The 15352-nt window shown below is 57.6% G+C and overlaps 1 long non-coding RNA gene across 1 annotated transcript; it reads right to left on the bottom strand.

Moving 5' to 3' along the window:
• Positions 1-5334: 5334 nt before the first annotated feature.
• Positions 5335-5813, bottom strand: LOC148222893 (uncharacterized). Its single transcript, XR_015805044.1, has 2 exons — positions 5681-5813; positions 5335-5594 (listed from the first exon to the last, which is right to left on the bottom strand). It is a non-coding gene; the product is annotated as an uncharacterized LOC148222893 (long non-coding RNA).
• Positions 5814-15352: the final 9539 nt, after the last annotated feature.

Genomic DNA, 15352 nt, shown 5'->3' with positions numbered 1-15352 from the left:
GCAGAAAAAACCGAACCTTGGCGTTTTCCTTGCAAATCCTGACGTTTTTCTCAGTTCCTCCTTCCTTCACACTTCGTGTGGCTGCTTGGTTTTGCTGCTGTGTGAATCTGTAGCATTTTAACCACTGGCTTCTGTAGGATAGAAATGGTGTTTCTACAGCTAATCACCACACACCACGGTGGCTGTTGATGAGAGGGAGCAGCAGGAGGAGATTGCCCTGAGATTACAGAACACAGCAAGTGTTGCCCTTTGTTAGAACGTTCTCCAAAAAAAGGAGAAGGAGAGGGAAAACCAGGGGGAGAGCTGTGGGTGTTGCCCTCTGTCCCACCCAACTGAGTTTGCCAGAAGGCTGAAAGTCCTGGAGTTGTGAGGTCCCTTCCTGCAAATCCAAAGGATCCTGGTGGGCTCGAGAGCCCCAGGCTGCAGAGGGGAGCAGCAGAAGGAATTTGGGCAGGGCATGGGTGAGCTGGGCAGAGGGGGCTGAGGGGTGGACAATTTCTGCCTTCACCTGATGAATTCTTTATTTGTAATCCTCGGTGCCTGGAATGGCACTGCCTCAGGGCTGCTCTGAGGGGCTTGCACAGGTCCCAGGGTGTTGTCACTGAGTGGTTTTTTGGCTCTGAGGTGTGGGTGAGTCTCCATCACTTCCATCTGTCCCCATTAGTCTCAATCCTCACTCTGTTGACTTGTGGCCATTTCTTAACCAGCTTTAAGAAGTATCTGGAGCAAACCCGGGTCTCTTAGCAACCAGAGAACGGGTCAGTGATTAACAATTATGTATAATCAAGGTTAAAAATGCAGGGCAGTCTGCACCGTCCGACGCTGGACTGATGGTGGAGGGAAGGAGATTTATACCAGCTGTAGTTCTGACCTCAGGAACACAACGATTCAGGGCTGGAGACCAGGCTGAAGGCTCTTTCCTTTACCCATATCTTGCAAGAAAAGCATTTTAAATAGCCTTTGGATGAGTAACATAGGCATGGCCTGTGTTTGACATGTGTTTTTTCCCAAGGCTCTGGGCCTTCCCCTGGCCGTGTGACTTTGCAAACAGACAGAAATAGATCTGCAGGGAAGTGCAGAAAATACGGAATCTAGCTACAGAGCAGAAGTCGGGAAGGACAGTGGGGTTCTGCTGCTGGTCACCTGTGTGAGTGCTGATGATGCACTGTTCCTGAAGCAAGCAAATGACAAATGCCATGGAAGCCTGATGAGCGTGTCTTTGAGCCTTACTTGGCCAAGTGCTTGTTTTCCTAAGTCCTCGGTGATGCTTTGGTTTCTGGCTGAAGAGTTCCCTGGCAGCTTTTCCCCCTTGCACAGAAGGCGGTGTTTGGGTTGTGGTTTCATTTACCCCAGTAAATGTCCCAGCGCTCCCCATTGCTGCAGGAGCATCCAGTGAGAATATCCATCACTGGAGCAGCCCTGCATCTGCTGGACGTGATACCAGCGTCGCTTTGCCCAGTCATTTACTTCCATTGTCTAATCAATTCCTCCAGTCTCTTGCCTTTTTGTTTAATTAACCCCTCTTTTCAGCCTTTCCCCCCCGATCCTGAGAGGTGGGGATGAGCTGACAGTGCCTGTTCAGCAGCCAGGGGAAGCAGTGCGTTGCAGGAGCCCTGGCTGAGGGTGATTTATATTCCTGAGGACTCATCTTCCATCACTGTCCAAGGCTGACAGTGTCACGGACAGGCAGCTCTCTTCCTTCACTCCCCTGCTTCCTCTGAACAGACTTATTCCCTGACAACTACAATAATGCAAGATCCCTTTCAAACTGGTATTACTCATCACCTTCCTCACCTCCCACCTCTGGTCCAGGACAAAAGTCATCTTAATGCCCCTTTCCACGAGAGTCAGGTGATGTCTTAATGAATGCTTTCCTTGCTTGGTTTTGGTCGTTAAACACACTCTGCCACCGTTGGCTCTTTATGGCTTCAGCCTAAGTGGTAAAATCCATATGTGAGACTTTGCAGAGGCTTTTAGGTGTCCCTTGTCCGCACGCTCTGAAACGTCCGGGAAAATTGGCGGCGAGCGGATCGGCGTCGGTGATTTAATCAGGCAGCCTAGTGCACACACCGGGGTCCTGATTTTTTCCCGCTCTTTCTGCCGCCATTTTTGGCAGGTCAGGCCGGGGTGCCGCCCGAGCCGCCATCTTGTGAGTCCGGACACGCTCAAGATGGCGGCCGCGCTAGGACCCCAGCAGAAAGGCGTGTACTGAAGAACTGCCGTTTTGTGAGTGCTGCAAAAAAAACTGCTGGGGTGCCGGCTCGGGGCGTAGCTGCAGTACCGCGCTGTCTCCACAAGGCGGCAGCACTGCCCGGGCGCAGGCTCGGGTGGTGGCTGCAGTACCGCGCTGTGTCCACAAGGCGGCAGCACTGCCCGGGCGCCGGCTCGGGTGGTGGCTGCAGTACCGCGCTGTGTCCACAAGGCGGCAGCACTGCCCGGGCGCCGGCTCGGGTGGTGGCTGCAGTACCGCGCTGTGTCCACAAGGCGGCAGTACTGCAGCCCTCCCCACGCTCGCCAGCTCGTCCTGCCCGGCCAGGGCGTCTCTTGGCACCCCGAGCTCGCCTTCGTCCCTCCCCTCTATTTACAGACACCGCCCCGCTCGCCGCTCGCTCCGGGCAGCGGCGGGGACGCATCTGCATCCCAGATCCCCAGTCAGGAGAACAGCATTGCTGCTCTGCTGGATTCAGAAATCCAAGTGCAATTCTTTGGAGACATTGAGGGGACGGCGGGCTGAGCGTCAGGCTGGGTTATGGCAGTGGGAATTGGGTGAGGAGGAGCCATCCCTCAGGATTGGTGAAATCCAACTCTGCCGGGTTTGGGTATCCCTGCCCCAAAAATTGATCCCACTTGAAAGGGACTTGCGGAAGCAGCAGGATGTGCTGGGGGCTGTGCTGGAACCCCCAGGCTTTGGTCAGGAATGCTGGGCAGGTGCCAGTGCCCCAATGGACGCGGGCAGGACCCGGTGCCGGGAGCAGCCCCGCTTCGCTCCGGGGGAGCGGGGCCGGGCCGCGAGCGATGGTCCCGCCCCAGCCCTGGCAGGGCGGGGCCCCGGGGCGGTACCGAGCTGTACTGGGGGCGGTACCGGGGCGGTGATTCAGGGGCGGTCCCGGGTCCAGCTCAGGTGTGCGGGTCCCCAGGGCGCCTGCGCGGGGCGGGGCCGAGGTGATTTAACTTCCGAAAATTGGCTCGGCCGCCATTTGCTCACTATGAGCTCACTGCGGACGGCGGCATGCTGTCGGAGCTCCACACAGAGGGACAGGACGGACTTCGGCTTCCCCTCCTCTCCAACCCTCTCCCCCTCCTTCCTCCTCCTCGTGTTCCCCTTTTTTCTCTCCCTTTCCCCCTCCTCCCCAAAGCCGACGCCTTTCCCTCCCCTATTCACCCCTCCTTCCTCCTCCCCGTGTTCCCCTGCTTTCTCTCCCTTTCCCTCCTCTTTCGGCTTCCCTTCCTGTTCCCCCCTCTACCTTTCCTTCCTCCTCCCCCTGTTCCTGTTCTTTCTCCCTCAAACCCTCCCCTCCTCTCTCCCCAAACCTGACCCCTCTCCATCCTTCCTCTCCTGTCCCCGCTAGCCCTTTCTATTCTCCCTCTTCTGTCCACCGTCCCTCTCCCCCCAACCCAGCCTTTCCTTTCCCCTCCCGCTTCTCTCCGCATCCCGATCCCCCTCCTCATCCCTGCTGTCCCCTCTCTTTGTCCCTTGTCCCTTTGTTTGTTCCCCCGCAGCCGCGGGGTTCGGGGTGCCGGATAATAAAGCCCAGAGGGCCGGAGCCGGCGCCCCTCGCGGGAATCCCCCCACGGGGCCGGAGCCGCTCTGCGACTCCCCCCACACACAACACTGCCCCACAGTGCCGGCTGTCCCCACATCACACTGGGGGGGCGGCCATGGGGAGGTCGGGCCCTGGGGGGGGCGGGCCCCCTCCGGCGGGGGGGGTCAGCCGCCCCCCAGCCCCTCCTACCTCGGACCTGCCCCCTCCGGAAGGGATTCGCCCCCTGAGCCCCTCCCCAGGACCCCCTCGTCCGGACGGGGCCCCGGGGAGAGGGGGGGCGGGTGGGGTGGGTGGGAAGCAGAGGGGGGCGCGTCACTCTGTAGCGTGAACAGATTTAAAAAAAAAAAAAAAAATTGCCAAAAAAATGATCGGCCCCGCCCTTCCTGCCCCCCCCCCCCCCCAGTCCCGAGGAGGGGGGTCCCCGGGTCGGACGCCGTCCGGAGGGCCCCTTCGCCCCGCCCCCCTCCCCGGACTCCCCCCTCCGGAGGGGGCCCACCCCCCCCCCCCCCCCCCAGGACCCCCTCCTAATGAGGGGAGCGCCCCCCTTACCCGCACCCCCCACTCCGGGACCCCTCCTAAGGAGGGGTCCCCCCAGCCCCGACCCCCGGGGACCCGCAGTGTGATGTAGGGAAAGCCGGAGCCCCGGCGCTGTCGGGCGGTGTGTTGGACCGGCATGGGGACACCCGCAGAGCGGGCCAGTCCCCGTGTGGGGCAGGGACGGTGCGGGGCGCCGGCTCCGGCCCTCTGGGCTTTATTATCCGGCACCCGGAACCCCGCGGCTGCGGGGGAAAGAGAGAAAAGGGGGGATGGAAGGTGGGAATAGGGGGGCGGACGGAGTATTCGGGGTGGTTGAGCCAAGGACGGAGAGCAGATGGGGGTGTTGGGGTGTGCAGGGCAGCAGGGAGACGGGGCAGGGGGAGGTGGAGTGGGGGGAAAGGGAGGGTGGAGGAAGGAGGGGGAGGATTGAAGGCAGGTAGGGAAGAATTGCAGGGGGAACGGGATTAGGGAGAAGGGACGGGGGCGGCTAGGGTTCGGGAAAGGTGGAAGGAGCAAAAGGAGAGAAGGGTAGGGCAGAGTAGGGTAGGGGCATGGGGGGGAGGGCTAGGGGAGAAACGAGGGGTATAGAGAAAGAGACGTATAGAAGAAAAGAAATACAGAGAAAAGAGGTATAGAGCCCGGCCCGGGCGCAGCCTCCTCCCCGAGCGCCGAGGAACAAATGGCTCCGCCATGCTCGCCCCGCGGTTTAAATCCCCCTCAGCCGTACGAGCCCTGGGAGGAGCCCCAAATGCCCCCGGTACCGCCCGCACCTCCCGCGGGTATGCAAAGCCCCCGCAGCCCTCAGCGCAGAGCAGCGCCTGCCTCCCCTTTTCCCGTGTCCCCACGCCCGTGGGGCTCCCGCCTGCCGCTCCCCTGTGGAACGAGCGGGGCTGGAGCACCGTGGGCGGGAGGAGCCGCTCAGCCGGGGCCAGGCACTGCGTTCCATTCAGGCTGCTTCTCCAACACCTGCCAGGTGAGATGCTTCCCCCTTCCCCTTGCTTTGCCACTCAAAAAACCTCTGCAATGGTAAACAAGGCAGCTGAGAATGTTCTTCTTTATTTCTAGATCACAGGATAGACTGGGGGTGAGAAGGATCCTAAAGTCTTTCAAGTACGTGGCCCATTTGAGAAGTGAACTCACAACCTTTGCAGTACCACTCTGCTCCAACCGATTGAGCCAATCTCTGGGTGATGGGGATGAACCTCCCAAGGATGGGAATCCTTGGCACCAACAAGGGAACTGCAGCTCCTTCTCTTCTGCTAAAGCTGCTTTGCACACCAACCCCTGCAATGGCTGTAGGGCAGAACTGGCTGGCACCTGACATGTCAGCACCAAACTCTTCCCATAATGCTGATTTTCCCACCCTTTCCAGGATTTACCCAGCAGCTGTAAATTTGCTCTTGCAATGTCCCCTTGCAGGGAGAAATGAGCAGGATAAGTCCTGAGGCTTCCTCTGCTGCAGGACCAAAGTTCTTCTGGAGAGTGGCAGGGGGCATTTCCTGCAGGCGCGTGCTGCCAAAACAATGGTAGCTGCTGAAGCTGGGGCTGCTTTTGTGATCCAGAGCTGCAGAGAGGCCTCAGTGTCTCCTGCTTGCTGCCAGCAATGTTCCTCGGTGTTTCTGTGTGTCCCAGCTGGCTGGGAACACAGGGCAGGGGGAGGCCAGGAGCCCCCGAAAGGCAACCAGCACCTCTTGTCCTTGGGCTCTGCAGGGGAGGGGCTGTGCCTGCAGCGTCCTCCCTGTGCCAAGCACAAGTCCCGGGTGTGCCCAGCCAGCGCTGGCACGGACACGGCTCAGGGGCTGCTCTCAACAGGCACCTGAGGCCACCGACAGCCCAAAAGCCCCCCAAGAAGAGCTGGCATTTCCTGGGGATGGCAGCATGGGCCGCTTGCAGAGGAGCTCAGCCAGCGATTCCTGGTTCAGAGCTCCCACGCAGCTGCCAGTATGTCCCGGCCTCCCTGAATCCCTTCCCTTCCAGCCCGAGGCCATCATCCAGCAGCAGCCTTAAAGTCAAGGCACTCTTCCTTCACATCTTTCACCTCTGGTCTCACTGTGCAAACACAACTTGTGCCAAGGTGGGTGAACTCGTCACCTCAGCTTTTCCCTCCAAAATATCCCCTACTTATTTCCCTGTAGATGAACTCGGATCCATTCCTCACCTCCACTGGTCATCCAAGCGTCCTTTCTGTTGCCCACAGGCTCTGGTAGCCCCAGGGAGCTCCCTTGGCCTTTCTCCTGCCCCTCTCCAGCCCGAGGCCTCTCCTCTGCTCGCTGCCTCCGGCCTCATCCCGCACGGAGCCTCTGTCCCTTCCTGGCCGCCTGAGGAAGGAGGACACAGAGAGTCCCGAGTGCTGAGCCCTCCCTGCTGCCCCGGCAGAGCCCTGATTCCCAGGGGCCTCAGACTTCCCAGACCAGTTGTCTGCTGGGCTCCCTTCCATTACCTCAGCAATCCCCTCAGAAATGCCACCACACTCCCCTTGACATCCCCTCACATTTTCCTAGGCAAGTAATCCTTGTGTCCCCTCTAAATGACCCCGGGTTTTCAGCTAAATGAATGGCATGACCCATGCCCACTGCCCGTGATTCACCCAACCAAAATCAAGACCAAATGTTGCTTGGGCTTTAAGAACTTGAAATAACTTTGAAGCAAAAGAATTCACCTTTTTCTTCTGTTTTCTTTCCTTTCAGATGCTGGGCTTGCCTCAGCGGATGTGTGCTGAGCTCTCGCTGTAGGGACTGTCAGGCCTGAAGGGCTGCGAGTTCGTGTTCTTCTCACTGGGCAATCAGAAATTATTATTAATTAGACCACAGAAATGCTTCCTGAAACCTTTCCCCTTTCCTGCCCTTTGCGCCTTTGAATTTACAGCAGTTCCCTGATGTCACTTCCCCTGCCTGCCTTCTGTGCAGCTCCTAGCTGGGAAAAACTGGGATAACTTAGGGGGACAGAGGTGAGATTTTTAGCTGGATTTTTTTCTACAATTTCTAATTATATACTGAAATTATTTCCAATTCCCCAGGGAGAAGAGCACGAACTCACAGCCATTGAGGCCTGACGGTCACTGAGGGAAATCTGACACAGTATTAATAAGTAACCTTTCCTGAGAGCAGTCACCACCCCAGTCCTCCAGCCTTGGCAAGTTTTTGCAATGAATGGACTCAAGTTCTAATGCTTAACCGAAATTTCTGTCAGCTTTTGTTAGAAAGATATTGGACAGTAAATCATACAAGAGAATTTAAAAATTGCACAAAGAATTACAGACACAGACCAAACCCAACCACCCCCATCACCGCTCCACCCCAGTTTTGGGAGAAATAGTGATACAGATGATCAATACTCTCCTTCCATGCTATTCAGTCCTTCACTGCACATCCCCAGAGAGGATTTACTCCATCTTTTGTTCCCAACAGCACCTCTCTCTCCAGCACCAATCCCACTTGTCACAGGCACAAAGGGAGCAGACCTAAGGCAATGGTTCCAGCAGCAGCTGCAATCCCGAGCTCCCTGTTCCCTGGATTGCTCATCCAAGCAAGCACTCCCAGGATTCTCAGCCCAGACTCTCTGTCTGTCCTCAGAGGGAAACACAGCCTGACGGGACACAGCTCTGGCACCCCATTTCCTCTTGTTCCTGCCGATCTGGAAAGCCACAGGTAAACGCAGCCCCTCAGACCTTGCACCCCTGAACACCAGGAGAGCTGGAGTTTCACCCAGATCCCACATTCCCATGGCAGTTAATCCCAGCAGGGAGGCAAAGAGGAACCCTGCATCCTCTGACTTATCCCACAGCACAGCAGCACCAGGAGCCCTCCAGCACAGACCTCTGGTGCTGAAGCCTCTGGGCTTTGGCTGCTCAAACACCACAGCTCTTGGCAAAGATGGCAGGAGAGTCGTGATTCTTCCTGTCCTGAAAGAGAGGAGGAAAAGAAAATTAAGTCCACTGCAGCAGTGAAAGGATCTCAGCTTTCACACTTCTGCTCTGATTCCTCACTATGGGGTTTTAGCCATGACAGGGGACACCAATTCAGAGTGCCCTTTGCCAGCGTTTTTATTCCTAACTATTTCAGACATTAAAAGGATGCTCATTTTTCTTATTGCATTCTTTGCTTAATTTTAACAGAACCATTTGCATCCCAGACCCCACTTGTCAATTATCCCATCCTTTACCCCTGGACTTTGCACAAAGGGATACCCGGGTTGTTGCATCACAAAAAAATCCCAAAGAGAAACCCCTCCCAAACCTGACAGAGAAAAGTTTCAAGGCATTCTAGAACACAGACAGCTGTTCCTGCCTTGTCAGGCCACACCAATTCTGTCCCATCCACCTGAGCTGTGCAGGTGAGGCAAGGGATCTCCTTGCTCCTCCGGAATCACTGTCTGAGACCACAGATGTCCATCCTGGGCAGCACCTGGAAACAACGTGGGAAAGGCAAAATGAGAGTGTTTTCTATTGGAAAATTACTACTACTAATAAAAATAATAATCAGAACTTCTGGACAAATTTAGTAACATCACTTTGATATGAGAAATACAGGCCATGCCCATCCTTCTAGCCCAGGTGAAAACAGGAAGGAGAACTACAGGAAAAGCAGAGTCCCTTATTTGATCTCTGGACACAAACTGAGGCCTTTTCCCTGTGAAACCAAACTCACCCTTCCAGGGTTCCTGAGATCAGCTACGAGGAGGCTTTTGGCACTCCAAGAGCAGCTGGGTCACAGCTGGATGCGGCTTGGGTCTGGGAGACACCGTGCTCCTTCTGGAATTATAGCACGCAAATGCCTGCTCCTGGCCCAAGGCCCAGAGATAAAATCTGTGGGGTTTTTCCCTGTGCAACATCGTTCACCCCTCCCAGGTTCCTGAGATCTGCACAGAGGAGGCTTTGGGCACCCCAAAGGCAGCCAGGGTAACAGGTGGGGGCAGCTTGGGGCTGGGAGAAATCCTCATCCATTTGGAATTTTATCAGGCAGAAACCTGGCTGGGTGCACAGGTCTCTGGACACGACCAGTGGCCCTTTCCCCTGTGAAACAAAACTCACCCTGCCAGGCTCCTGAGACCAGTTAGAGGAGGGGTTTGGCTCTCCAAGGGAAGTCGCAATGACACATGCTCACACAGAAGGCCATGCAGAAGAGGAAACGAGCGCACCCGCAGCCCCCCAAGCCGCACCCCAACGCCCCAGACCCGGCACCGCCAGCTCGGGCAGTCCCATAAAGCATCCCCCGCCTCTGCAGCCGCGGGACAGGCAGGGCCCGGGGTCCAAGGGTCCGCTTCCCGATCGCTGTCCCTGTCCCTGGTCCCGTATCCCGATCCCCAGTCCCGGTCCCGGTCCCTGTCCCCAGACCCCGTCCGCGATACCTGTCCTGGTCCCTGTTCCCCAGTCCCCGATGCTGGTCCCGGTCCCAGGCCTAGGTCCTGGTCCCCAATCCCGTTCCCGGTCCCAGTTCCCCATGCCGGTCCCCTTCCAGATTCCCGATCCCGGTCCCGGTCCCAGTTCCCGGTCCCCGATCCCGGTCCAGGTCCCAGTTCCCCCGATCCCGGTTCCGGTCCCAGTCCCTTTCCCTGGTCCAAGTCCCTGATCCCGGTGTCGGTCCCTGTCCCAGGTCCCCGTCCGCGATCCCGGTCCCAGTCCCTTTCCCTGGTCCAAGTCCCCGATCCCGGTCCCTGTCCCAGTCCCCCATCCTGGTCCCCGATCCCGGTCCCGGTCCCCGATCCCGGTCCCCGATCCCGGTCCCAGTCCCTGTCCCTGTTCCCCAGTCCTCGATCCCGATCCCGGTCCCTTTTCCCGGTCCTGCTCCCCGATCGCTGTCCCGGTCCCGGTCCCTGTCCCTGGTCCCGTATCCCGGTTCCCAGTCCCGGTCCCGGTCCCTGTCCCCAGACTCCGTCCACGATACCTGTCCCGGTCCCTGTTCCCCAGTCCCCGATGCTGGTCCCGGTCCCAGGCGTAGGTCCTGGTCCCCGATCCCGTTCCCGGTCCCAGTTCCCCATGCCGGTCCCCTTCCAGATCCCCGATCCCGGTCCAGGTCCCCGGTCCCGGTCCCGATCCCGGTCCAGGTCCCAGTCCCCGGTCCCGGTGCCCTATCCCGGTCCAGGTCCCAGTCCCCAGTCCCAGTCCCTGATCCCGGTCCCTGATCCCGGTCCTGGTCCCTGTCTCCAGTCCCCGATCCCGGTCCCGGTCCCTGCCCCTGGTCCCGGTCCCTGATCCCGGTCCCGGTCCCTGTCCCCGGTCCTGGTCCTCGATCCCGATCCCGGTCCCTGTTCCCGGTCCTGCTCCCCGATCGCTGTCCCGGTCCCAGTCCCTGTCCCTGGTCCTGTATCCCAATCCCCAGTCCCGGTCCCGGTCCCTGTCCCCAGACCCCATCCGCGATACTTGTCCCGGTCCCTGTTCCCCAGTCCCCGATGCTGGTCCTGGTCCCAGGCCTAGGTCCTGGTCCCCGATCCCGTTCCCGGTCCCAGTTCCCCATGCCGGTCCCCTTCCAGATCCCCAATCCCGGTCCAGGTCCCAGTCCCCGGTCCTGGTCCTCCATCCCGGTCCCTGTCCCTGTCTCCTGGTGATGCCCCCGCAGCTGCGACGGCAGAGGGAGGAGCTGCAGCGGCACCAGGAGACCTATGGGGAGCACGACCCGCTTCAGCAGTTCCAGATGAGACCCCGGAATCCCCGGGATAATTCCCCATTAATCGCCGGGAAAATACCCCCGGAATCCCCGGAAAATCCCCCCGGAATCCCCGAGAAAATTCCCCCGGAATTCCCCGGGAAAATCCCCCCGTAATCCCCGAGAAAATCCCCCCGGAATCCCCGGGAAAATCCCCCCGAAATCCCCGATAAAATACCCCCGGAATCGCAGAGATAATCCCCCCGGAATCGCCGGGATAATCCCGCCGGAATCCCCGAGAAAATCCCCCCGGAATCCACGAGAAATTCCGCCCGGAGTTCCCGAGAAAATCCCCCCGGAATCCCCGGGAAAATCCCCCCGGAATCCCCGAGAAAATCACCCCAAAATCGCCGAGAAAACATGCCAAGAATCCCCTGAGAAAATCCCCCCGGAATCCCCGGGAAAATTCCGCCAGACTCCCCGAAAAAATTCCCCCGGTATCCACGAGAAAATGCCACCGAATTCCCGGGAAAAATCCCCCCGTAATCCCCTGGAAAATTCCCCCGGACTCCCCGAGAAAATCCCCCCGGAATCCCCGAGAAAATGGCCCTGGAATCCCCGGGAAAATCCCCCCGGAATCCCCGATAAAATCCCCCTTGAATCCCCTGGAAAATCCCCCCGTAACCCCCGGGAAAATCCCCCCGGAACCCCCGGAATATCCCCCCGGAATCCCCGACAAAATGTGCCCGGAATCTCCGCGAAAATCCCCCCGGAATCCCCGAGAAAATGGCCCTGGAATCCCCGAGAAAATCACCCCGGACTACCCGAAAAAATGCGCACGGAATCCCCGGGAAAATCCCCCCGGAATCCCCGATAAAATCCCCCTTGAATCCCCTGGAAAATCCCCCCGTAACACCCGGGAAAATCCCCCCGGAATCCCCGGAAAATCCCCCCGGAATCCCCGAGAAAATTCCCCCGGAATTCCCCGGGAAAATCCCCCCGTAATCCCCGAGAAAATGGCCCAGGAATCCCCGAGAAAATCACCCCGGACTACCCGAAAAAATGCGCACGGAATCAGCGGGAAAATCCCCCCGGAATCCCCGATAAAATCCCCCTTGAATGCCCTGGAAAATCCCCCCGGAACGCCCGGAATATCCCCCCGGAATCCCCGAGAAAATCCCCGGGGAATGCCCCGGGAAAATCCGTCCGGAATCCCCGGAGAAAATCCCCCCGGAATCCCCGGGAAAATCCGCCCGGAATCCCCGGGAAAATCCCCCCGGAATACCCGAGAAAATCCCCCCGGAATACCCGAGAAAATACCCCCTGAATCCCCGAGAAAATCCCCCTGGAATTCTCCCGGAAAATCCCCCGGAATTCCCGTGATAATCCCCCCGGAATCCCCGAGAAAACCCCCCCGGAATACCCGAGAAAATCCCCCCGGAATCTCCGGGAAAATCCCCACGGAATACCGGAGAAAATGCCCCGGAATTCCCCGAGAAAATCCGCAAGGAATCCCCTGAGAAAATCCCCCGGAATTTCCCGGGAAAATCCCCCCGAACTACCCGAGAAAATTCCCCCGGAATCCCCGAGAAAATAGAAAATTAAAGAAGTTTTTAAAAAAATTATTTAATATTAATTAATTTAATTTTTCAGCCTAGCAACGCCAAGCAATCGAGCCCAGAACGATAGATCGGCAGGCATTAGGAATCGATCGCCGAACTAATCGATCGGCAGTCGCGATCAATCGATCGCCGAGCTAATCGATCGGCAGGCATTGGCAATCGATCGCCGATATAATCGATCGGCAGGCATTGGCAATCGATCGCCGATATAATCGATCGGCAGTCGCGATCAATCGATCGCCGAGCTAATCGATCGGCACTCATTAGCCCTCGATCAGCCATCTGATTTTTTTCCTCCATTTTTCTTGCATTTTTTCCCCATTCCTCACTGATTTTTCCCCCCATTTTGCACTGTTTTTTTCCCCCAATTTTCATGGATTTCTTCCCGATTGCCCCCCAATTTCTCACTGATTTTTCCCCTATTTTTCATGGATTTTCCGCCCATTTCTCACTGATTTCTCCCCCCATTTCTCACTCATTTCTCCCCCCATTTCTCACTGATGTCTCCCCCCATTTCTCACTGAATTTTTCCACATTTTTCCCCATTTCTCACGGATATTTCCCCCCATTTTTCAGAGATTTTTACCCCATTTCTCACTGATTTTTTTCACCCATTTGTCCCCATTTCTCACTGTTTCCCCCCCCCATTTCCCCGAGAACTTCCCCCCGGAATCGGCGGGAAAATCGCCCTGGAATCCACTGGAAACTCGCCCCGGAATCCCCGGAATAATCCTCCCGGAATCCCCTGGAAAATCCCCCGGAATCCGCGAGAAAAACTCCCCGGAATCCAGGAGAAAATCCCCACGGAATACCGGAGAAAATCCCCCCGAAATCCCCGGGATAATCCCCCCGGATCCCGCGGGAAAATCCCCCGGAATTACTCGGAAAAATAACCCTGGAATCCCCGAGAAAATCCCCCCGAAATCCCCGGGAAAATCCCCCCGGAAACTCTGGGAAAATCCCCCCGGAATCCCCGGGAAAATATGTCCGGATTCCCCTTGAAAATCCACCCGGAATCCCCAGGAAAATCTACCCGGAATTCCCTGGAAAATCCCCCCGGAATCCCCTGGAATATCCCACCGGAATCTCCGGGAAAATCCCCCCGGAATCCCAGAGAATATCCCTCGGAATTCCCCGGGAAAATGACCCCGGAATCCCCTGGAAAATCCACCCGAAATCCCCGGGAGAATACCACTGGAATCCACTAGAAAATATGCCCGAATCCCCGCGAAAATCCCACCGGAATCCCCTGGAAAATCCCCCCGGAATACCCGAGAAAATCCCCCCGGAATCCCAGAGAAAATCCCCCCGGAATACCCGAGAAAATCCCACCGGAATCCCGGGGAAAATCCCCCCGGAATTCACGGAAAATTCCCCAGGAATCCAGGAGAAAATCCCCCCGAAATCCCCGAGAAAACCCCCCCGGAATCCCCGAGAAAATACCCCGGAATTCCCCGGGGAAATCCCCCCGGAATCCCCGCGAATATCCCCCCCGGAATCCCCGGGAAAATCCCCCTGCATATCCCGGGAAAGTAATCCCGGAATCCCCGAGAAAATCTCCCCGGAATCCCCGAGAAAATGCCCCCGGAATCCCCGACAAAATCCCCCCGGAATAGTCGGGAATATCCCCTCGGAATCCCCGAGAAAGTCCCCCGGAATTTCCCCGGAAAATCATCCCGGAATCCCCGAGAAAATATGCCCGGAATCCCGGAGAAAATCCCCCCGGAATCCCAAGGAAAATCCCCCCGGAATCCCCGGAAAATCCTCCCGGAATCCATGAGAAAATCCCCCGGAATCCCCGAGGAAATCCCCGCGGAATACTAGGGAAAATCCCCCCGGAATCCCCGCGAAAATCCCCCGGAATCCCCGGAAAATCCCCCCGGAATCCCCGAGAAAATCCGCCCGGAATCCGCGAGAAAATCCCACCGGAATCCCCTGGAACATTCCCCCGGAATCCCAGGGAATATCCCCCCGGAACACTCGGGAAAATCCCTCCGGACTCCCCGAGAAAATCCCCCCGGAATTCCTCGTAAAATCCCCCCGGAATCCTCGAAAAAATCCCGCCGGAATACTCGGGAAAATCCCCCTGAATTCCCCGGGAAATAATCTCGGAATCCCCGAGAAAATAACCTCGGAATCACCGAGATAATTGCCCCGGAATCCGAGAGAAAATCCCCCGGAATCCCCGAGGAAATCCCCGCGGAATACTAGGGAAAATCCCCCCGGAATCCCCGCGAAAATCCCCCGGAATCCCCGGAAAATCCCCCCGGAATCCCCGAGAAAATCCGCCCGGAATCCGCGAGAAAATCCCACCGGAATCCCCTGGAACATTCCCCCGGAATCCCAGGGAATATCCCCCCGGAACACTCGGGAAAATCCCTCCGGACTCCCCGAGAAAATCCCCCCGGAATTCCTCGTAAAATCCCCCCGGAATCCTCGAAAAAATCCCGCCGGAATACTCGGGAAAATCCCCCTGAATTCCCCGGGAAATAATCTCGGAATCCCCGAGAAAATAACCTCGGAATCACCGAGATAATTGCCCCGGAATCCGAGAGAAAATCCCCCGGAATTCTCCGGGAAAATCCCCCCGGAATCCCCGAGAAAATCCCCCCGGTATCCCCGAGATAATCCCCCCGGAATACCAGGGAAAATCCGCCCGGAGTCCCCGTGAAAATCCCCCCGGAATCCCCGGGAAAATTCCCCCGGAATTCCCGGAAATCCCCCCGGAATACCCGGCAGAATACCACCGGAATACCCGGGAGAATACGAGCAGAATCCCCGAGAAAAACTCCGCGGAATACAAGAGAAAATGCCCAAGGAATACCGGAGAAAATCCCACGGAATCCCC

This window comes from Sturnus vulgaris, chromosome 8 (assembly GCF_052056855.1).
Source record: "Sturnus vulgaris isolate bStuVul1 chromosome 8, bStuVul1.hap1, whole genome shotgun sequence".
Lineage (NCBI taxonomy): Eukaryota > Metazoa > Chordata > Aves > Passeriformes > Sturnidae > Sturnus > Sturnus vulgaris.
The sequence above is the reverse complement of the archived record's forward strand: the minus strand, read 5'-3'. Positions and strand labels throughout refer to the sequence as shown.